Genomic DNA, 24,289 nt, shown 5'->3' on the forward strand with positions numbered 1-24,289 from the left:
TTGCTGATGATCTGGTGCTTCTGTCACCAACCAAGGAGGGCCTACAGCAGCACCTAGATATTCTGCACAGATTCTGCCAGACCTGGGCCCTGACAGTAAATCAAAGTAAGACCAAAATAATGGTGTTCCAAAAAAGGTCCAGTCGCCAGGACCACAAATACAAATTCCATCTAGACACCGTTGCCCTAGAACGCACAAAAAACAATACATACCTTGGCCTAAACATCAGCGCCACAGGTAACTTCCACAAAGCTGTGAACGATCTGAGAGACAAGGCAAGAAGGACATTCTATGCCATCAAAAGGAACATAAAATTCAACATACCAATTAGGATCTGGCTAAAAATACTTCAATCAGTCATAGAACCCATTGCCCTTTATGGTTGTGAGGTTTGGGGTCCGCTCACCAACCAAGATTTCACAAAATGGGACAAACACCAAATTGAGACTCTGCATGCAGAATCCTGCAAAAATATCCTCCATGTACAATGTAGAACACCAAATAATGCATGCAGAGCAGAATTAGGCCGATACCCACTAATTATCAAAATCCAGAAAAGAGCCGTTAAATTCCACAACCACCTAAAAGGAAGCGATTCCCAAACCTTCCATAACAAAGCCATCACCTACAGAGAGATGAACCTGGAGAAAAGTCCCCTAAGCAAGCTGGTCCTGGGGCTCTGTTCACAAACACAAACACACCCCACAGAACCCCAGGACAGCAGCACAATTAGACCCAACCAAGTCATGAGAAAACAAAAAGATAATTACTTGACACATTGGAAAGAATAAACAAAAAAACAGAGCAAACTAGAATGCTATTTGGCCCTAAACAGAGAGTACACAGTGGCAGAATACCTGACCACTGTGACTGACCCAAACTTAAGGAAAGCTTTGACTATGTACAGACTCAGTGAGCATAGCCTTGCTATTGAGAAAGGCCACCGTAGGCAGACATGGCTCTCAAGAGAAGACAGGCTATGTGCACACTGCCCATAAAATGAGGTGGAAACTGAGCTGCCTCCTGCCAAATGTATGACCATATTAGAGACACATATTTCCCTCAGATTACACAGATCCACAAAGAATTCGAAAACAAACCCATTTTTGATAAACTCCCATATCTACTGGGTGAAATACCAGTGTGCCATCACAGCAGCAAGATTTGTGACCTGTTGCCACAAGAAAAGGGCAACCAGTGAAGAACAAACACCATTGTAAATACAACCCATATTTATGCTTATTTATTTTCCCTTGTGTACTTTAACCATTTGTGCATTGTTACAACACTGTATATATACATAATATGATATTTGTAATGTCTTTATTCTTTTGGACTTCTGTATGTGTAATGTTTACTGTTAATTCTTATTGTTTATTTCACGTTTGTATATTATCTACCTCGCTTGCTTTGACAATGTTAACACATGTTTCCCATGCCAATAAAGCCCCTTGAATTGAATTGAATTGAGAGAGAGAGAGAGACAGAGACAGAGAGAGACAGAGAGAGAGAGAGAGAGAGAGAGACAGAGAGAGACAGAGAGAGAGAGAGAGAGAGAGAGACAGAGAGAGACAGAGAGAGACAGAGAGAGAGAGAGAGAGAGAGAGAGAGAGAGAGAGAGAGAGGGAGACAGAGAGACAGACAGACAGAGACAGACAGAGAAAGAGACAGACAGAGACAGACAGAGACAGACAGAGACAGACAGAGACAGACAGAGACAGACAGAGACAGAGACAGAGACAGAGACAGAGACAGAGACAGAGACAGACAGACAGACAGACAGACAGACAGACAGACAGACAGACAGACAGACAGACAGACAGACAGACATAGTAATTACTTGTGGTAAAGTGGTACAACAGCTGTAAATGACATGGCATCACCTTGGTTCTGATTAATGTCAACACACACACACACACGCACACGGATGCACACAGTTAATATCCATCCATCCAACACTGTTAATATCCATCCTGTTTTAACACAGTTAATATCCATCCTGTTTAACACAGTTAATATCCATCCTGTTTAACACTGTTAATATCCATCCTGTTTTAACAGTTAATATCCATCCTGTTTTAACACAGTTAATATCCATCCTGTTTAACACAGTTAATATCCATCCTGTTTAACACAGTTAATATCCATCCTGTTTAACACAGTTAATATCCATCCTGTTTAACACAGTTAATATCCATCCTGTTTAACACAATTAATATCCATCCTGTTTAACACAGTTAATATCCATCCTGTTTAACACAGTTAATATCCATCCTGTTTAACACAGTTAATATCCATCCTGTTTAACACAGTTAATATCCATCCTGTTTAACACAGTTAATATCCATCCTGTTTAACACAGTTAATATCCATCCTGTTTAACACAGTTAATATCCATCCTGTTTAACACAGTTAATATCCATCCTGTTTAACACAGTTAATATCCATCCTGTTTAACACTGTTAATATCCATCCTGTTTAACACAGTTAATATCCATCCTGTTTAACACTGTTAATATCCATCCTGTTTTAACACAGTTAATATCCAGCCTGTTTAACACAGTTAATATCCATCCTGTTTAACACTGTTAATATCCATCCTGTTTTAACACAGTTAATATCCATCCTGTTTAACACAGTTAATATCCATCCTGTTTAACACAGTTAATATCCATCCTGTTTAACACAGTTAATATCCATCCTGTTTAACACTGTTAAAACCTTTTCTCAATAGGGGGTGCTGTTGGGACTTTGTAATATTTACGTTCCCAAATTAAACTGCCTCGTACTCAATTCTTGCTCGTACAATATGCATATTATTATTACTATTGGATAGGTAACACTCTCTAGTTTCTAAAACAGTTTGAATTATTTCTCTGAGTGAAACAGAACTCATTCTGCAGCACATTTCCTGTCAGGAAGTGAGATTTCTGAAATCGAGGTCCCTGTTCTGAGGTCAGTTTATAAGTCCCCATGTAAGCTATGGGGCTACATGCACTGCATACGCATTCCTCTACATGTCAGTAAGCGGTGAGAATTTGAATGGAGTGGATTGCACCATCTGGACCACTATAAAGGCTCATTGAACGGAAGTACAGTTCTTTTCAACGGGGCATCTGGCGCAAGGGGGACATCACAATGGCGTCCTGCAAAAGCTTTCGTTTTAGCAGTTCTATATCTCCGGTCATGTTTTTATTCGTTATAGGTGTTAAAGACATCATAAGGTAGTTCATTTAAACCGACTTATAGCAGTTTATATCAGTTTATTGCGATTTTCTGGGATTTCTTTGTCACGCGCTTTCACGAGTTGGACACCTCTCCAGTGGGTGGCTATCGTTAGCTGCTATTTCTACAGGAGAAGAGGACATCTTTCAACCAAAAGACGATTGTTCTGGAGAAAGGACACCTTGCCCAAGATTCTGATGGAAGCTCGGCAAATAGTAAGCAATCTTTATGTTGTTAATTCGTATTTATGTTGACAAATGTCAAATAATAATTCTGCCATGAATTTCGGTGCGGTCTCGCTTTAGCACACGCTGTATGTTGAAGTAACGTTAATTTTAAAAATGTAACACAGCGATTGCATTAAGAACTAATTTGTCTTTCATTTGCTGTCCAACATGTATTTTTTTGTCAAGCTTTGGATTAGTTACTGATTAGAATAGGTGCCTCTCCAAAGATTTCTCCCGACATTTTCTGGGCAGCTTTGCTACTTTTCTCATTGTATAACCACGATTTGTGCCGCTAAATATGCACATTTTCGAACAAACTCTATATGCATTGTGTAATATGATGTTATAGGACTGTCATCTGAAAAATTCTGAGAAGGTTAGTGAAAAAATTAATATATTTTGGTGGTTTATACGTTATCGCTATTTTTGCCTTGAATCAATGCTGTTGTGATGTTTGCTATTGTGGTAAGCTAATATAACGCTATATTGTGTTTTCGCTGTAAAACACTTAGAAAATCTGAAATATTGGCTGGATTCAAAAGATCTGTGTCTTTCATTTGCTGTACGCTGTGTATTTTTAAGAAATGTTTTATGATGAGTAATTAGGTAATACACAATGGTCTCTGTAGTTATTCTAGTTGCTTTGGTGAGAGTTGTGATGGTGGCTGCAATGGTAAACTATGATTTATACCTGAAATATGTAAATTGTTCTAACAAAACATATGCTATACAATAAATATGTTATCAGACTGTCATCTGAGGAAGTTGTTTCTTGGTAAGTGGCTATTTATATCTTTATTTTGTCGAAATTGTGATAGCTACCTATGCAGGAAAAAAATGGTGGAGAAAAAAAGTTGTGTCTTTTGCTATCGTGGTTAGCTAATAGATTTACATATTGTGTCTTCCCTGTAAAACATTTTAAAAATCAGAAATGATGGCTGGATTCACAAGATGTGTATCTTTCATCTGGTGTCTTGGACTTGTGATTTAATGATATTTAGATGCTACTATTTTCTTGTGACGCTATGCTAGGCTATGCTAGTCAGCTTTTTTTACTGGTGGGGGTGCTCCCGGACCCGGGATTGGGAGGAAGTAGAAGTTAATATCCATCCTGTTTAACACAGTTAATATCCATCCTGTTTAACACAGTTAATATCCATCCTGTTTAACACAGTTAATATCCATCCTGTTTTAACACAGTTAATATCCAGCCTGTTTTAACACTGTTCATATCCATCCTGTTTAACACAGTTAATATCCATCCTGTTTAACACAGTTAATATCCATCCTGTTTAACACTGTTAATATCCATCCTGTTTTAACACTGTTAATATCCATCCTGTTTAACACTGTTAATATCCATCCTGTTTAACACAGTTAATATCCATCCTGTTTAACACAGTTAATATCCATCCTGTTTTAACACAGTTAATATCCATCCTGTTTAACACAGTTAATATCCATCCTGTTTAACACTGTTAATATCCATCCTGTTTAACACAGACTAGGAAGAGTGGATTAATGCCTTACAACTGGGTATAATATGACATCTCATTTCACTACATTGTACTCACATTTTCTATGAGACACAGACACATGATACTATATAATCACATACTTTCTGTTCTGTAGGCATACTGTAGGTTCATGTAACCATATGGGCTGTGGTCCTAGACTAGACAATATTGCATTGTTGGGAAATCCAGAAAGTCAAATTTAAATTCCAATTCATTGAAAAGCATTGAAGAAAATTGAAATTGGAATTTCAAGGCACTTCCTGAATTGACTGGAATTGAAATGGAATTGACCCCAACCCTGCAATAGAGCCATGTCTCTCCCTCTCTCTGTCTGTAATGATATGCATAGCCTTGGGCATGGTACTGCCTATATTTCTTTGGTCCACAACTTTACCTGGCTGCTCACTGCTCAGAGATTCACACACGCACGCACTCGCACGTTATCACACACACACACACACACACACACACACACACACACACACACACACACACACACACACACACACACACACACACACACACACACACACACACACACACACACACACACACACACACACACACACACACTGACAGGTTCAACACTGCGTGTCATGATAGATAGGAATCTGAAAAACAGAGAGAGGATAGTCTCCACATAAACGCATGGATGACCAGAGGAGATTCAGAAAGTCACTGGACTGAATTGGTGAATTGTACCCTTTGACAGGGAGCTGTTGGACGGACACTCTCTCCTCTAGAGAGTCTCCCATCACATACAAGGCAATCAGAAAGTATTCAGATTCCTAGATTTTTTCCCACATTTTTTACGTCACAGCCTTGTTCTAGAATGTATTAAGAGAGAGGAGAGAGGACAGAGAGAATAAATGACAGGGAGAGGTGAGGAGACTGATTCAAAATGTTTGCTAGAAGAGCAGAATGAAATGAAAACACCTGGAAAACAGCAGGAAGAGGAGAAAAGCGCAAACATCAGAAAGTCAAAATGAGAAGGGGAAGTTGATTGAGAGGCCATGCACAGACACAGACACACGCATAAACTCACACACACACACACTGTTGTGCTATCACTGACACACACACTTTCTCAAACAATGCTTCTTGCATCAGTCCATCTCTGAGAAATGCAGGAAGTAGTTCATGGTATGGTTTCACGGTTTCATGTGTATGATGATTAAGGCAGCCTGAGCTGTTGAGAAGAAATTACTCTGATACTGTTTCATCCAACAGGATCATTGATTCCCCATTGACATAAACCACAGCAATGCTTCATCCTATAAACCCAAACCCATTTGCAGAAGAACCAAGGAAATCAAGAGCGTACATGTATAAGTGTATACTAACCACACATGCAGTACGCGCTTACAGGAATCAGTGTGATATGACTTTGATACATTTTTCTGTTCATTATGAATCGTAAATCTGCTTGGTTCTATTTGTTATTAAAAACTATGATAACCATATTGTTATCATTAGAAAGTATGAGCTATATGGAACATTCAGCATGTACACACACACACACACACACACACACACACACACACACACACACACACACACACACACACACACACACACACACACACACACACACACACACAGGACTTACAGTACACAGTAAAGAGAAGTGTCAGTTGTCATATCACTTCCTTTGTGAAATCACATGACCGGGAGAGCCACGGGTCTCAGTACACTTACTGGAAGATGTGTCAACCAAAACAAGCCATCAACAACAGTAAACTGTCCAGTTATCAGTAATCTTTATAAACCATTAACTGTAAACTGTTTTCAGTCATCTTTAACAAAGTTATGACTCATCAAAGCAATGAAAAACCCAGCCGTGTTCCAGGTCTGGGGCCTTCACAGAAGTTTCCATTGAAATTATCTGATTCCAAATTATAGACTCAAGTAAAAAACCTAATAGTGTTTAATGAATATTTTTCCACAAGTGGGAAGCCAAGTAGAAAAAACAAATATTCACCAGAGTTTTCCATGGCAATGAAACTAAAGGATGTGACAATGAAAATAAGTGGACAACAGGGGAGGCCCACTGGAACGATAGCTCATTATAGGGAAAACACTGACAAGTCTACACAAAAGCCAGTTGAAGACTGTCAACTAACTGCACTACAGTCTAGTCCCAACTCCTCGTGCCATTACTCTCATCCAGGGACGCAACTTTCACTGGGGACAGGGGGGACATGTCCCCTCCACATTCTGAAATTGCATTTTTGTCCCGGCCCAATTTAATCATTGGAATGTGATACAAAACAGGGCAACGATGTGCTTTAGGACCATGCGGACGCCTCAGAGCGGTAGGCTGTTTGGAGTGTTTATCTGACTGGATAAAATAAAGTATATAAATATTATGTCCCCCCTGCTTCTAAGTTGCGCCCCTGCTCTCATCTTATCCCAGAAGATTAGAGCCAGAAGAAGATGTAACTGGGCTGGGCTGTATAGCGGTAACAGTTATGGTACACTAGACTACATGCCAATGACTGGGGGCATTCACAATTCAGCCTGAGGACTGTATATTAACTCTCCAACAACCCTTGACTTACTTATTTTCTGTTTAGTGTTTCTGCACCTGACAGGACTGTTTCGGTTTCGTTCATTCTCTTTGTTATTTTGTTATTAGTGTTCAGTTTAAATAAAAAGCATGAACACTTACCACGCTGCGCTTTGGTCCGATTATTCCTCATCCGACAACGACACCCGTTACAGCAAACATATTTACATATACCCGGAATTTGATTTGGTAAAATGGTGCTGCCGCGTATACAAAATCAACATACAGAATATAAAGGTGATAAACATAATATACTGACAGAATATTTTACGACTAATTTACAAATCCACATACACCATTAACAGGAAAAAAATGAATAATTATGCATGGTACGGATGTATAAACAAATTTACAATGTGCAATGAAGCAGAACTATATAGAGTGCCTTCAGAAAGTATTCAGACCCCTTGACTTTTTCCACATTTTGTTACGTTACAGCCTTATTCTAAAAATGTATTACATAAATAAATATCCTCAGCAATCTACACACAATACCCCATCATGACGAAGCAAAAACACATTTTGAGAAATGTTTGCAAATGTAATAAAAATATAAAAAACAGTATTCAGAACCATCGGGTTCTTGGTCACCTCCCCGACCAAGGCCCTTCACCACCGATTGCTCAGTTTGGACGGGCGGACAGCTTTAGGAAGAGTCTTAATGGTTCTAAAATCCTTCCATTTCAGAATGATGAAGGCCACTGTGTTCTTGAGGACCTTCACTGCTGCAGAAATGTTTTGGTACCCTTCCCCAGATCTGTGCTTTGACAGAATCCTGTCTCTGAGCACTACCGACAATTCCTTTGACCTCATGTCTTGGTTTTTGCGCTGACATGCACTGTCAACTGTGGGACCTTATACAGTATAGACAGGTGTGTGCCTTTTCAAATCACGTCAAATCGATTGAATTTACTGCCGGTGGACTCCAATCAAGTTGTCGAAACATCTCAAGGGTAATCAATGGAAAAAGGATGCACCTGTGCTGAATTTCGAGTCTCATAGCAAGGGTCTGAATACTTATGTAAATAAGGTGTTTCTGTTTTTAGGTTTAAATAAAATTTCCAAACATTTCTAAAAACCTGATTTCGCTATGTCATTATAGGGTATTGTGTGTAGATTGCTGAGGAAATTGTTTAATTTAATCATTTTTAGAATAAGTCTGTAACGTAACAAAATGTGGAAAAAGTCAAGGGGTCTGAATACTTTCCGAAGGCACTGTATGCAGTCAGACAGTGCAGAGTGCAAAAATTAGATAAAGGGCTTAGCATGTCCCAGATAGAAATGCTATATAGTCCTCCATAAATGCGTTGAAAAATGCAAGAATTATACTTTTATCTGTGGCTTAACAAAACCCTGTAGCAATTTCTATTCCTGTTAGAGAGAAAATGAGGAAGTAGCCTACTGCTTGCAAACTTAGCTGCTCTGACTTGTAAAGAAATATGTCACTTTTTTTTCAAGTGAAACCAGAAAAAATGTCATTCTTCTGTACCCTTTATGTTATATTTCATATCACGTCTTAGACAAGCATTTTCTTCTAGCCTTTAAGCTGTGTTTCTTTTCAAAGAAAAGTGTTAAAGACTCAGTACGGGTACAGAAGCCATAAGCTGGTAAAGCTGGCTCAGATAGAGAGACAGATGGTGAGGATTCCAGAACCTTCTTTGACATGTCAAGTCAAGAGGGTTCCTAATGAAGTCACTACACCACTCTTCCTCTCTTCCCATCTCTCTCTCTCTCTCTTCCTTCTCTCCCATCCCTCCCCTCATCATATCCACGACAACAGAACTGGTTAATAAAGAGCGATGTGTGGCAGGGGTTGTTTAAACCACATCCGTATCTTACTAGTCAACAAACCTAGCAAATACATTTTTATAATATCATCATTGACACAGGTCTGTATTCAAGTACAGTAAAATACTTTATAATCACACACATCTTTCATTATACGTTTCCAAAGATAACAGACTCGTACTGTACATGTGTATCAGCCTGTAAACCTCATTGATGGTCAAACACAAGCTGGCAAGCTTCTGTGTGCTGTGTAACGGGACACACTGTTCAGTTAAGACCATCTTCAGAAAACACACTAAAGCAATAAGGAATGATGATGATTGCTGTTAACACAGAATACCATCTCTGTTTACACTCATAAAGTCACATTGTGTGCATGCGTGTTATGCTTTGCAGTCCTTTGTACTTTCATCATTATAGGAATGTTTTTCCGTAGAGGCCTGTAAGAATGGACACCGTATAAAGCTCTTTATCTGTAGTAGTTCCAGTCCACAGTGATTTCAAAGTTCTGCATAAAGCTTTTCCCCCATGGATTTAAATTCAAAGGCACAGTACTATGCTGTTTATCAAGTCTACCAGGTCAGTTGTGAAACATTTTAAATAGATTGAATCAATTTATTGTAATGAGGCCAATCTGGATGAATTAAAGTTAAATCAAATATACACCGCCATGACAAATAAAGTGTCCACCCATGAATTTAACTTTCAAAACACAAGTGCTGTGCTGTTAATCAAATTTGAGAAAAAAGTGCTATCTAGAACCAACTAGATTTCTTCGGCTGTCCCATTTTTTACATTTTTTTTTTTACATTTTAGTCATTTAGCAGACGCTCTTATCCAGAGCGACTTACAGTAGTGTATACATTTTATTTTATTATTACATTTATTTATTTTTTACATTTCATTACATTTCATTACATTTTACATACTGAGACAAGGATATCCCTACCGGCCAAACCCTCCCTAACCCGGACGACGCTATGCCAATTGTGCGTCGCCCCACGGACCTCCCGGTTGCGGCCGGCTGCGACAGAGCCTGGGCGCGAACCCAGCCCAGCCTGGGCACGAACCCAGAGACTCTGGTGGCGCAGCTAGCCCTAGACCAATGCGCCACCCGGGAGGCCACTGCGCCAGGTCCCATAGGAGAACCCTTCGAAGAATCCCTTTTGGGTTCAGGTAGAACCCTTTTGGATACAGGTAAAACCCTTTTGGGTTCCAAGTAGAGCCCTTTCTACGGAGGGTTTTACAGGGAACCAATACGGGTTCTCCAATGGGGACAGCCACAGAACCCTTTTGGAACCCTTTTTTCTAAGAGTGTATACATCCACAATGAATGAAAAGGCCTCTGTGTAAAGCGGAACTGCTATTTCAGGGCCACAAAACCGAAAGCCTGAAACCTTGAAGGAGCACAACGACCATAATGACACCATCATCCAGAGACAGGTAATGTACAGTGCATAATCAAAAAGAGAGGTAATGTATTACTACTCCCCATCCATTCTAGCTGAGCCAGCACTTCTGCCCAGGTAATCTATGGAGCCTGTCAACTTTTTCCAGTTGCATTGCGTACCATTACCATTCCTCTCTCCTCTCATCTACCATGGCCCATGTTTGGTGAGCGTTCTGGCACAAAATGTCCACCACGCATCACCCAGGTGGGTGCCACACATCGGTAGTGGAATGGGATGAATTATCCCCCATGGCATAATGCGAAGTGTTTCTGGGCTTCGTCAAAAGCGCTATATAAATGCAGCCCACTAGTGCTAATCAACTTCTGTCTAGCTCCTATCAGTGTGATTCGGGGGGCTGTGCAAACCGCCTTTACGAAAACATCCAGGGACAAAAACTGTTGTCCTACATTCCAACCACCACAGAGTTCTTTCCACTGCAGGTGCTCTAGGGATGCTAAGATAGCGGTTGGGGGTCTGACATCATCCATAGAAAGAGAGAAGCTATTAGAGAGGATCAATATTCACTGTTAGACAGACATAGTAGAGCACAGCAGGGTAGATTGAGTTTCTGTAGAGAACAGTAGACAGGCAGACATAGTGGAGCACAGAGCACAGCAGGGGAAGATTGAGTTTCTGTAGAGAACAGTAGACAGGCAGACATAGTGGAGCACAGAGCACAGCAGGGGAAGATTGAGTTTCTGTAGAGAACAGTAGACAGACAGACATAGTGGAGCACAGAGCACAGCAGGGGTAGATTGAGTTACTGTAGAGAACAGTTGCTCCTGGCTGCAGTGAAATCACTGTGAACTAGAACTACTACAGATAAAAGAGCTTCATTCAGGGTTCATTCTTATAGCAGGGCAGGGGAAGATTGAGTTACTTTAGAGAACAGTAGACAGGCAGACATAGTGGAGCACAGAGCAGGGCAGGGGAAGATTGAGTTACTTTAGAGAACAGTAGACAGGCAGACATAGTGGAGCACAGAGCAGGGCAGGGGAAGATTGAGTTACTTTAGAGAACAGTACACAGGCAGATAGTGGAGCACAAAGCAGGGCAGGGGTAGATTGAGTTACTTTAGAGAACAGTACACAGGCAGACATAGTGGAGCACAGAGCAGGGCAGGGGAAGATTGAGTTACTTTAGAGAACAGTAGACATGCAGACATAGTGGAGCACAGAGCAGGGCATGGGAAGATTGAGTTACTTTAGAGAACAGTAGACAGGCAGACATAGTGGAGCACAGAGCAGGGCAGGGGTAGATTGAGTTACTGTAGAGAACAGTAGACATGCAGACATAGTGGAGCACAGAGCAGGGCATGGGAAGATTGAGTTACTTTAGAGAACAGTAGACAGGCAGACATAGTGGAGCACAGAACAGGGCAGGGGTAGATTGAGTTACTTTAGAGAACAGTAGACATGCAGACATAGTGGAGCACAGAACAGGGCAGGGGAAGATTGAGTTACTTTAGAGAACAGTAGACAGACAGACATAGTGGAGCACAGAGCAGGGCAGGGGTAGATTTAGTTACTTTAGAGAACAGTAGACAGGCAGACATAGTGGAGCACAGAGCAGGGCAGGGGTAGATTGAGTTACTTTAGAGAACAGTAGACTGACAGACATAGTGGAGCACAGAGCACAGCAGGGGTAGATTGAGTTACTTTAGAGAACAGTAGACAGGCAGACATAGTGGAGCACAGAGCACAGCAGGGGAAGATTGGGTTACTTTAGAGAACAGTAGACAGGCAGACATAGTGGAGCACAGAGCACAGCAGGGGTAGATTGAGTTACTTTAGAGAACAGTAGACAGGCAGACATAGTGGAGCACAGAGCAGGGCAGGGGTAGATTGAGTTACTTTAGAGAACAGTACACAGGCAGACATAGTGGAGCACAGAGCACAGCAGGGGTAGATTGAGTTACTTTAGAGAACAGTACACAGGCAGACATAGTGGAGCACAGAGCACAGCAGGGGTAGATTGAGTTACTTTAGAGAACAGTAGACAGGCAGACATAGTGGAGCACAGAGCACAGCAGGGGTAGATTGAGTTACTTTAGAGAACAGTAGACAGGCAGACATAGTGGAGCACAGAGCAGGGCAGGGGTAGATTGAGTTACTTTAGAGAACAGTAGACAGGCAGACATAGTGGAGCACAGAGCAGGGCAGGGGAAGATTGAGTTACTTTAGAGAACAGTAGACAGGCAGACATAGTGGAGCACAGAGCAGGGCAGGGGAAGATTGAGTTACTTTAGAGAACAGTAGACATGCAGACATAGTGGAGCACAGAGCAGGGCAGGGGTAGATTGAGTTACTTTAGAGAACAGTAGACAGGCAGACATAGTGGAGCACAGAGCAGGGCAGGGGAAGATTGAGTTACTTTAGAGAACAGTACACAGGCAGATAGTGGAGCACAGAGCAGGGCAGGGGTAGATTGAGTTACTTTAGAGAACAGTACACAGGCAGACATAGTGGAGCACAGAGCACAGCAGGGGTAGATTGAGTTACTTTAGAGAACAGTAGACAGGCAGACATAGTGGAGCACAGAACAGGGCAGGGGTAGATTGAGTAATTTAGAGGAAAATGCTGGCAACACCAAAGTTGCCAACACGCACACACACACACACACACACACACACACACACACACACACACACACACACACACACACACACACACACACACACACACTGCGGTTTCCCACAGTGGTGAGTGTTTACAGGTTTTTCTATTGGCTAGCTTTGCTTCCTCACAGTCATCCTGCATACTGAAAGCTACATTATGTAAATGAATCTGTATAAAAGCACAGTGCTTACTTTAGTCAGTTTTGACTCATCTGATGAACTTTTATCACATTCTTTTGGCATTTCCAAAATTGCTGAAAAATTTAACAATAACTGCAAAGAGCCCTAACCTGAAAATATCCCTAACCTAACCCTAACCTGGAAATAGCCCTAACCTAACCCTAACCTGTAAATAGCCCTAACCTAACCCTAACCTGGAAAGAGCCCTATAACCTAACCCTAACCTGGAAATAGCCCTAACCTAACCCTAACCTGTAAATAGCCCTAACCTAACCCTAACCTGTAAATAGCCCTAACCTAACCCTAACCTGGAAAGAGCCCTATAACCTAACCCTAACCTGGAAATAGCCCTATAACCTAACCCTAACCTGAAAATAGCCCAAACCTAACCCTAACCTGGAAATAGCCCTATAACCTAACCCTAACCTGGAAAGAGCCCTATAACCTAACCCTAACCTGAAAATAGCCCTAACCTAACCCTAACCTGGAAATAGCCCTATAACCTAACCCTAACCTGGAAAGAGCCCTATAACCTAACCCTAACCTGGAAATAGCCATAACCTAACCCTAACCTGGAAATAGCCCTATAACCTAACCCTAACCTGGAAATAGCCCTATAACCTAACCCTAACCTGGAAATAGCCCTATAACCTAACCCTAACCTGGAAATAGCCCTATAACCTAACCCTAACCTGGAAATAGCCCTATAACCTAACCCTAACCTGGAAAGAGCCCTATAACCTAACCCTAACCTGGAAATAGCCCTATAACCTAACCCTAACCTGGAAATAGCCCTATAACCTAACCCTAACCTGGAAATAGCCCTATAACCTAACCCTAACCTGGAAATAGCCCTATAACCTAACCCTAACCTGGAAATAGCCCTATAACATACCCCTAACCTGGAAATAGCCCTATAACCTAACCCTAACCTGGAAATAGCCATAACCTAACCCTAACCTGGAAATAGCCCTATAACCTAACCCTAACCTGGAAATAGCCATAACCTAACCCTAACCTGGAAAGAGCCCTATAACCTAACCCTAACTTGGCATTAGCTTATACTAACTTTCACACATCTACATGGCCGGGCGGGGTGGGTGTGGAGCCAGAGACAGCAGTGGGGTCAAACTGTAAACACCAGTTCCTACATTTGAACATTAAAATGTATTTTATCAAATAGAACTTTGCTACATTTTATCTCTGGGACCCCCGTATTTCACTTTAATAGCTACTGTTAATTGGACATTGCAGTTAGATGAACAAGAATTTAAGATTTCTGCCCATAGAAGACATGTCTATGTCCCGGACAGTTGGCTGTTGTATACAACGTCACTCTGGTCACATTAACACACGTTAGCAACAACCTTCCCGGTTTAGGGACACCTATCCCGTAGAGGTTATTGCTGCTGCCTCATAGTTAATGCTGCCACCTCATAGTTAATGCTGCCGCCTAGTTAATGCTGCCACCAGTCTGATCATAGTGGAGAAAAAGTAACGCATAGCAAATGTCTCTTCATAAAAGCAGTGACATAATAATCACAGTGAAGACACAGGTTGCATCCAAATAATCTCTCCTTTCTCCTGAAGTTTGCACTCGTTCACTACTCCCCAACAATGTAAAGGATTTAGATTGGTATAGGCATGGGCTAGAGGGAGTTCCCACCATATTTCTTACATAGTACCAGTCATTTCCTTTCAAATCCATGAAGGGAAGTGAACAAGTGCACACTTCGGGAGATTATCGAGACACAACCACACAGAGGGGTAAGAGGCTGTGTGTGTGTGTGTGTGTGTGTGTGTGTGTGTGTGTGTGTGTGTGTGTGTGTGTGTGTGTGTGTGTGTGTGTGTGTGTGTGTGTGTGTGTGTGTGTGTGTGTGTGTGTGTCTGAATCAATATTTCTCTCATTGTCCCCCTAAATGAAATCAGGGAGGGGACTGTGGATCGGTCTTCGTTCGTCCGTCCGCCCTGTCTTAGGTCAGTTAGGATCACCACTTTATTGTAAGAATGTGAAATGTCAGAATAATAGTAGAGAGAATGATTTATTTCAACTTTTATCTTTTATCACATTCCCAGTGGGTCAGAAGTTTACATACACTCAATTAGTAGTTGGTAGCATTGCCTTTAAATTGTTTAACTTGGGTCAAACGTTTCAGGTAGCCTTCACAATAAGTTGGGTAAGTTGAGTGAATTTTGGCCAATTCCTCCTGACAGAGCTGGTGTAACTGAGTCAGGTTTGTAGGCCTCCTTGCTCGCACACGGTTTTTCAGTTCTGCCCACAAATTTTCTATGGGATTGAGGTCAGGGCTTTGTGATGGCCACTCCAATACCTTGACTTTGTTGTCCTTAAGCCATTTTGCCATAACTTTGGAAGTATGCTTGGGGTCATTGTCCATTTGGAAGATCCATTTGTGACCAAGCTTTAACTTCCTGACTGATGTCTTGAGATGTTGCTTCAATATATCCACATAATTTTCCTCCCTCATGAAGCCATCTATTTTGTGAAGTGCACCAGTCCCTCCTGCAGCAAAGCACCCCCACAACATGATGCTGCCACCCCCGTGCTTCACATACATACATGTCTTGAGATGTTGCTTCAATATATCCACATAATTTTCCTCCCTCATGAAGCCATCTATTTTGTGAAGTGCACCAGTCCCTCCTGCAGCAAAGCACCCCCACAACATGATGCTGCCACCCCCGTGCTTCCAAACATAACGATGTTCATTATGGCCAAACAGTTCTATTTTGGTTTTATCAGACCAGAGGACATTTCTCCAAAAAGTACGATCTTCATCCCCATGTGCAGTTGCAAACCATAGTCTGGCTTTTTCATGGCGGTTTTGGAGCAGTGCTTGCTGTGCGGACTTTCAGGTTATGTCACTATAGGACTCGTTTTACTGTGGATATAGATACTTTTGTACCTGTTTCCTCCAGGATCTTCATAAGATCCTTTGCTGTTGTTCTGGGATTGATTTGCACTTTTCGCACCAAAATACATTCATCTCTTGGAGACAGAACGTGTCTTCTACCTGAGCGGTATGACGGTTGCGTGGTCCCATGGTGTTTATACTTGCGTACTATTGTTTGTACAGATGAACGTGGTACCTTCAGGCATTTGGAAATTGCTCCCAAGGATGAACCAGACTTGTGGAGGTCTACAATTTTTTTTCCGAGGTCTTGGCTGATATCTTCTGATTTTCCCATGATGTCAAGCAAATAGGCACTGCGTTTGAAGGTAGGCCCTTCTTTGGACACTGTGTTAACTAACCTCCAGACGAGCTTCAATGACATACAACTCTCCTTCCGTGGCCTCCAACTGCTCTTAAACGCTAGTAAAACTAAATGCATGCTCTTCAACCGATCTCTGCCCGCACCTGCCCGCCCTTCCAGCATCACTACTCTGGACGGTTCTGAGTTAGAATATGTGGACAATTACAAATACCTAGGTGTCTAGGTGTCTCCAATGCAAAATTAAATCTAGAATCAGCTTCCTATTTCGCAAAACAAAGCATCCTTCACTCATGCTGCCAAACATACCCTCGTAAAACTGACTATCCTTAACTTCGGCGATGTAATTTACAAAATAGCCTCCAACACTCTACTCAGCAAATTGGATGCAGTCTATGTCACCAAAGCCCCATATACTACCCACCACTGTGACCTGTATGCTCTCGTTGGTTGGCCCTCGCTTCATATTCGTTGCCAAACCCACTGGCTCCAGGTCATCTATAAGTCTTTGCTAGGTAAAGCCCCGCCTTATCTCAGCTCACTGGTTAACATAGCATCACCCACCCGTAGCACGCGATCCAGCAGGTATACTTCACTGGTCACCCCCAAAGCCTATTCCTCCTTTGGCCGCCTTTCCTTCCAGTTCTCTGCTGCCAATGACTGGAATGAATTGCAAAAATCACTGAAGCTGGAGACTCATATCTCCCTCACTAACTTTAAGCATCAGCTGTCAGAGCAGCTCACAGATCACTGCACCTGTACATAGCCCATCTGTAAATAGCCCATCCAACTACCGCGTCCCTATATTCATGTAGTTTTTTTTGCTCCTTTGCACCCCAGTATCTCTCCTTGCACATTCATCTTTTGCACATCTATCACTCCAGTGTTTAATTGCTAAATTGTAATTACTTCGCCACCACGGCCTATTTATTGCCTTACCTCCCTAATCTTACCTCATTTGCACACACTGTATATAGATTTTGTCTATTGTGTAACTGACTGTATGTTTGTTTATTCCATGTGTAACTCTGTACTGTTGTTTTTGTCTCACTGCTTTGCTTTATCTTGGCCAGGTTGCAGTTATAAATGAGAGGGGGGGGGGGGGGCTGCATCATGTGTTTACTGTTGCTTTGTTTCAATCTACATATTTTTCTTGAACTATCAAAAAGGACTGTCTAGAAAGACTAACAGGGGGAATTTGCCCTTGTGTGCACAACTAGGAAATAAGATACGCTTCTTTAGACTGGTGATGAGATACAGACACACAGAAAGATGGACAGCGCGAGAGAGCAAGGAGCGAAAAAAAAGAGAAAGACTTTGAAAGTGGAAAATGAAGAGAGAGAGAGAGCGAGAGAGAGAGAGAGAGTGAGCGAGAGAGAGAGAGAGAGTGAGCGAGAGAGAGAGAGAGAGAGAGAAAAAGAGAGAGAGAGAGAGAGAGAGAGAGAGAGAGAGAGAGAGAGAGAGAGAGAGAGAGAGAGAGAGAGAGAGAGAAAAGAGAGAGAGAAAAAGGAGAGAGAGAAAGAGAGAGAGAGAGAAAGAGAGAGAGAGAGAGAGAGAGAGAGAGAGAGAGAGAGAGAGAGAGAGAGAGAGAGAGAGAGAGAAAAGAGAGAGAGAGAGAGAAAAAGAGAGAGAGAGAGAAAGAGAGAAAGAGAGAAAGAGAGAGAGAGAGAGAGAAAGAGAGAGAGAGAGAGAGAGAGAGAGAGAGAGAGAGAGAGAGAGAGAGAGAGAGAGAGAGAGAGAGAGAGAGCACACCCACACAGTAAAACATCTTGTTAACTCAGTTATAAAGACTCATTGACTTTATCAGAGCCTCAGAAAACCCACTGGAAAGTTTTATAGTGTACAACATCCTGCCTTGGCCATGACTTCTGATAAGAGTAAATTCTCTTAATTCGACACAAACTTCATCAGAGCCTTTGAAACCCCTGGAATGTTTTATAAACAATCCTCACCTGACTACATTTTATACAGTCTTCACCTGACTACATTTTATACAGTCTTCACCTGACTACATTTTATACAGTCTTCACCTGACTACATTTTATATAGTATTCACCTGACTACATTTTATACAGTCTTCACCTGACTACATTTTATACAGTCTTCACCTGACTACATTTTATACAGTCTTCACCTGACTACATTTTATACAGTCTTCACCTGACTACATTTTATACAGTCTTCACCTGACTACATTTTATACAGTCCTCTCCTGACTACATTTTATACAGTCTTCACCTGACTACATTTTATACAGTCTTCACCTGACTACATTTATACAGTCCTCTCCTGACTACATTTTATATAGTATTCACCTGACTACATTTTATACAGTCTTCACCTGACTACATTTTACACAGTCCTCTCCTGACTACATTTTATACGGTCTTCACCTGACTACATTTTATACAGTCTTCACCTGACTACATTTATACAGTCTTCACCTGACTACATTTTATACAGTCCTCTCCTGACTACATTTTATATAGTATTCACCTGACTACATTTTATACAGTCCTCTCCTGACTACATTTATACAGTCCTCTCCTGACTACATTTTATATAGTATTCACCTGACTACATTTTATACAGTCCTCTCCTGACTACATTTATACAGTCCTCTCCTGACTACATTTATACAGTTCTCTCCTGGCTACATTTTATACAGTCCTCTCCTGACTACATTTTATACAGTCCTCTCCTGACTACATTTTATACAGTCCTCTCCTGAACATGAGTTCTCATAAGAGGAAATGCTCTTCTATAGACACAAACTAATGTTGAAGATGATGAGGATGAAAAAGAAATTAGGGAGAGATAGGTCAGTATTTAGTGTGTATTGTGATGCCTTATTCCTGAACAATTTAAAAATAAAACACGTTTGGAATCACACTTGAAAAATGACAGTTGACATCCATACTCGCTATACACTCCAGACAGAAACACAACTACGCATTTTGAAACACAGCCATAGTTTGACGTTAATGAAATATGACAAGCCAAATATGATTGAGGCCAAAAGAGCTGCAAATGGATGTTGCACCTGGTAAAAATCCATACAAAGATGACTATTATTGAGTACATTTCCTGAAAAGGCAAGGGCTTTCTAGGAAATGGTCTACTTGTCCTCGCTACCCACAATTAATTTGGTTTAAAAACCTATTTCTATTTAAATTAACACAATAGGGAATGAGTGATAACTGACAAATACATATTCTGCTACTCCAAACTCAGTTTTAACTGCAAGGACATTCTTAAGAATCACCACTATACTGTGGCATACTAGGGCTGTGATGGTCATGGAATTTTGGATAAAGGTAATTGGCCATTTTTCTTCTTCTCTCCTCCGCTCCTGACTGCCTGTGCCATAGAAATAGAATGAATAGAACGGGCATCCTCATTCAAGTCAATGATGGAGTAATGGGTGAACTGGCAGCCATTGTGAGGAGAAAGCAGGAAGTAAAAGCATGAAGTGTACCCATCAATATGTGTTGTAATTTGTTGATTCAATGCAACTGACTACAAAAACTACAGTGTATTGCATGACCACATCAGTTAAAATAATTTGAATGATCATTCTACATTAACATTGAAATGATTGCATTACAATACCATGCAGCCATTTCAAGTGTACCCCCATGATTTTACCAGTCAAATTGCCATACAAATGCCCGGCCGTCCCATCTTCAGTCAGCTATTCATTTTTGTATGATTTATTTTAACCATTATGATATTTTTGTTTTTTTCATGACGGTCTTCATCCATAACTGTCGGTTACACAGTTATATGGTAATTGTGCCAACCCTAGTCACGTAAAAAAAAAAGAAGATTAATAGTTAATTGGATAAAATGACTCTCCTCAAAACGCACCTCTAAGAGAACGAATTAGGAATTGATTTGATAGCAGACAGTAGAAAGTCGCTTGGCTTTCTCTCTTCTCCCCTGTCGTTTTTTCACCACGTTCATTGACAGATGTGACAGGGCTTTCTCCTGATTTAGCTTCTTAATTGGGAAGTTTAAATATAATTTCTCTCTCTGTCTCTTGACAGGCCTCTCTCCTCTTACGTTTGTAAGGAGGTCTGACAGCTTTAGCAAAGATAGTCAATTACCAAGATGTCTACCCAATGGAAACCCCTCTCTGATCACACAAGTGTCATGGCAGCTGCACTCATGGACAAACTCATGGACAAACTGCTGCCTGAATACAAACAAATGCAATACAACTGCCTGAGTTTACTTTACTCTGAGTTTCTTATGGAAGTACTGGCTATTTGGACCTCTTGGTTTGACTTAAAACCCTGCTGACTTTACAGACTGTTGACAATCCATCCCAGAATAGCTTTAACACAAAGACAGCAAGCTGATACTGTATGGAGAGAACACACAGCTGAACAGAACAGCAGAGCAAAGCCAGGCCAGATGGGCTGTTCGCCACCCTTTAAGACCAATGGAATAGTCTCAAATAAATAATGCTATGACTCATTATATAACCACATGCTTTCTGTAAATAGACACAGGACTACATATCCCCACTGCACATTCACACATTTGGTCAAATACATATTTTTAACCAACAGAAAGCAATCAGAAACTCTTTTGAGAAAGCCAACTACAGTATAGCAGGTATTCCCATGATGACAGATGACAGATAGCAGCAGTATTAGTTACAGTAAGGCCCCACCACAGGAGACATTGTGTTATGCAGGTGTATGCCTGCATGCTACTCAAGATACCAGAGAGCAATAATAAAAAGAAACACCCACCATCTCAGATTGACACCCACCATCTCAGATTGTTCTGAAATCATTTCTGTAGCTAGAAACAGATCGGATTAACATTCCTGAAACATTATTTTGTTGAAATGTAATTTGATCTCAGAGAAATTAAGCTAATTGATTGCACTCAAATTCACCCTTTAAATGTTTAGGATTCACATAATATTCAATAAATATAGTACCCAACATCCGATATTGACCAAACTTCTTCCTACCATTGAGTAAGAGGAATCCAATAAAATGGTCAAAAGCCACGGACCCCCCACATCAACCCCACCCCAACAACCAGTATACACTATCAGTTCTCTATGTTTGACAAGTAGTATGGAGCTGTGGCTTGTAGTATTGCTTCTTCACCATTTGCAATCTATTCCCTGTGAATCTGCTGATATTTTCCCCCATTCAGAGATATTAGCCATTGAAGTCGCTTGCATTATTTTACCATAAATTAGTGTGAAAGTACCACGGTTTGCCCACTAGATGCCGCTGTTCCTGTTACTGCCATCACGATGTAACCTGTTGCTGGTGTGATGTAACACACACACACATAGCATGCCTGTTAAAGTACTGGACTATACTGTACACAGAACACATCAGGCTTGTTCATTATCCTGTTGCAGTACTCTACACAAAACACCGCAAACACAAGATTGCCCGCTCGCACACAATTACACATTACAATCACATCTAAGGAATTTAGTAGATGCTCTTATACAGAGCCGCGATTTACACAAATACGAGTTTGAGAGTAAATTTGTACAAGAATAATGATCCAATTGAGGTTGATGAAGTCCAAAGCACTGCAGTAAATGCATTGGTGGAAAATGGAGTTTAGTGGCAGCAAATGAAGGAAGACGGATCCAACCGTCCATCACGATGAAGTGATACTGAAGTAAAGAGGAAAGAAAACTTGAGAGAGAAGATGATGAGTCCATTTGAGGACATACAGAGAGATAGATAGATCTGCTCAGAATAATGATGCCAGATCATAAATGTATCTGCAACATTCACTATTTCCTCTCTCACCATTATCGCTCAAATTAAACCACAAGCTAGTTCCTAAACCTGCCCATTGCGGTAGCATATTCTGCATAAATACTTATCAATGGAATCCAATAGGCTCCTAAGGATGTGTAGCAATCCACACACAAATCAAATCACTCTGTGCCCATGAGTCAAGATGGGCTACTACAGCTGCACCCAATCGATCGCATCTCTCTCTCCCTGTTTATTACCTACCGGGGACCGGGCAGTCCGAAAGAGACCGGATGGTGACCGGAATGTCTATGCTGGAACCACATGACCAAGAAACACACTCGTTAGGCTTTTGTCTATTAACTACATAAGGTACACGAATCGCAATAAAGATAATAGTTGGAGATATGCTGGGTAAAACGTCAGATCTATACAATGAAACAAACCTTGCTTTTGTAGGCTTGGCTATCGCGCAGCAGCGCAGTTTAGGCTCGCGCGGTCTGTGAAGGTTTGATTAAAGATAATGATATGTGAAAATGAAAGCTACATTTTCATCCGTCACCGACCAATGGTTTATCTAATATACTTCTCTTTTTATTAATGCGCACGATTCACGAATATGTGATGATAGACTAAAGAACGCGCAATATTATTAATGTTCTCCTAACCGAGAATATTTCATCTGGATTATCTCACGTTATCACAAATAAAACATTATTAATGTCAACACTGGAATACGAATACCTAGTGGTTGCATTCCCAAAGAGGAAATGAATGTGTGACAGAATTATTGTGCAAATTAAATGAAAAACAGCAAAAATACCTATGTAGCCTGGCGCTAGTTGAAATTAATAGCCTATTATGCAGAATAAAGCAGCTGATTCGCTCTGCGTCCATATATCGCTCATATAATATTTGAAGTAATATCACACCCACCGTATTTTTAATACTTCCTTATGTTGTAGAATTGCTGTCAGTTATGTATTTCTGTAGGCTACAGCAGCGGTCGTGAAATGCAGATATTAATTAACACAATTTTATAGTCCAAACTAGTCCATCAAGCCACGCGTCGTCTCAGGAAGAATTCTTTTATAAAAGACGCAGCAGTTACAATGTAGCCAGATAATTTACATTTCCTGAAGTGCTCCGCGGTGATCAAATGCTCAAATCGCAGTTCAAAATGTACGCACTGTGCAGAACAAAACAATGAACACTCACCGCCGCTTTCTCCCGAACTAAATGGCGATGATGTTTTGTTTATTTCATAGCCCCCATCTGCATCTGAATGTACAGTAGACTATATGCGTCACTGACTTCCGCGTTAAAATGGAGTGAAAAAAATGGGACGGGTAGAAAAAACGTCGTTAAAGGGCAGGCGCTTCAGCAGAGAAGGCGTCAACTCATGTTGCATTGATTGATAAGGGCTGGTCATATTAATGTTGAGATATTTTCATGATGATGATGATAAGGATGATTTTTGTTGACTGTTAAAATGTACATACACCTGAAAACTATCCACACTGACTAAGCAAGTTATTATGTATTCATTATAATAGTGAGTGAATAACCCTCATCTAAAACTTTATCCCCTGTTGACAGAGAGCTCTTGCTCCATCTCTGTGAGGCCTGTCACTGTGTTTGATGTGATTACTGATTCCCAGTCTGTCTCTGTGTGGTTGGGGGCTGGGGCAGGACAACAGGGCCTCTGTGTGTGTCTGGAGTGTGTGGGCACCT

General features: G+C 41.1%; 1 protein-coding gene across 4 annotated transcripts in view; it reads right to left on the reverse strand.

Moving 5' to 3' along the window:
• LOC129836534 (E3 ubiquitin-protein ligase MARCHF8-like) overlaps positions 1–23,948 on the reverse strand; it is a 179,302-nt gene extending 155,354 nt beyond the window's left edge. The window contains exon 1 of one of the 4 annotated variants that reach the window (XM_055902849.1): positions 23,774–23,948. The gene's annotated coding sequence lies outside the window, so the exon portion shown is untranslated. Of the gene's footprint in view, positions 1–23,491 lie in introns of all 4 variants that reach the window. The other 3 variants (XM_055902845.1, XM_055902846.1, XM_055902847.1) reach the window with 3 other exon arrangements.
• Between the last annotated feature and the right edge of the window lie 341 nt (positions 23,949–24,289).

This window comes from Salvelinus fontinalis, chromosome 37 (assembly GCF_029448725.1).
Source record: "Salvelinus fontinalis isolate EN_2023a chromosome 37, ASM2944872v1, whole genome shotgun sequence".
Classification (NCBI taxonomy): Eukaryota; Metazoa; Chordata; class Actinopteri; order Salmoniformes; family Salmonidae; genus Salvelinus; species Salvelinus fontinalis.